At 49.5% G+C, this 825-nt stretch overlaps 1 protein-coding gene across 1 annotated transcript in view; it reads right to left on the bottom strand.

The window, feature by feature from the left end:
* REXO2 (RNA exonuclease 2) overlaps window positions 1–825 on the bottom strand; it is a gene marked incomplete at its 5' end in the record, with an annotated part of 3,591 nt that overhangs the window by 2,493 nt on the left and 273 nt on the right. The gene's annotated exons all lie outside the window — the stretch shown is intronic.

The following is an 825-nucleotide window of genomic DNA, read 5'->3' as shown; positions in this document are numbered from 1 at the left end:
CAATAGTTAAATGTCAAATCTGCTCCAAGTGTTCTCAGTGATTTATTTCCATCTGGCTACGCCATATATTTCCACGGCTGCGCCGCAAAAATCTACTTGACAGATCCAAGTGGTGGTTAAAAAATTCATTACGTGGCTGCATTTTCATCTATATTCTAATTGCTTCTCTTTTCTTAGTCAATTAAAAACAAGTAGCTCCTCAGGAGCAGCGATAGCGTACGCTGCCATCTTCAATTCGCTCGCGAGCTGAAGCCGAGCCGGAGTCCTCAACTGGAGAAGGGGAGAAGCACCCATCACGGTAAATTAATATTCATCTTCCAAACTCTTGCTAATCCTTCCCGGGGAGCGCGAGAGCCGAAGGGTGGGGGGGGAGGAGGGGTTACGGGTGTCTTAAAACTTCAGCCCTTAATTGAAAACTAAGTCAAATTTCAATTCATAAGCAAGGATTGGAAAATCCATTTGCTTTCTTGCTCCTGGCAAGGAGGGAGCTTTTGTCGGTGGCTGAAAGAACTGAAAATAATCTCCTGTTTTCAAAGCCAAGCTTTCGGTGAAAAAACACACCAGGCTCACAGCGCTGAGGGGACAGGCAACACCAGCAGTCCCGTGTGTGCCCTACATCGGGCTGTTTAATCCTACAAGTGCCCCAGCTCGCAGCGACACGTCTGCATTGGGTCAGCGCCGGACTGCTGGACACTGACCGTGTGCCTGCTCTGAGCTGGGGCTTCAGGCCCACGCCTGCCCCTTCCCTGTTGGAATTATTTATTCTTCGAGTTATTTTCTGTACTGTGGCTACAGGAATGGAGCCGTGGCTGGGGCACGGGGGCG

This window comes from Mesitornis unicolor, unplaced genomic scaffold, assembly GCF_000695765.1.
Source record: "Mesitornis unicolor isolate BGI_N332 unplaced genomic scaffold, ASM69576v1 scaffold42571, whole genome shotgun sequence".
Taxonomy (NCBI): Eukaryota; Metazoa; Chordata; class Aves; order Mesitornithiformes; family Mesitornithidae; genus Mesitornis; species Mesitornis unicolor.
Note: the sequence above shows the minus strand (reverse complement) of the source record. Positions and strands in the feature narration are given on the sequence as shown.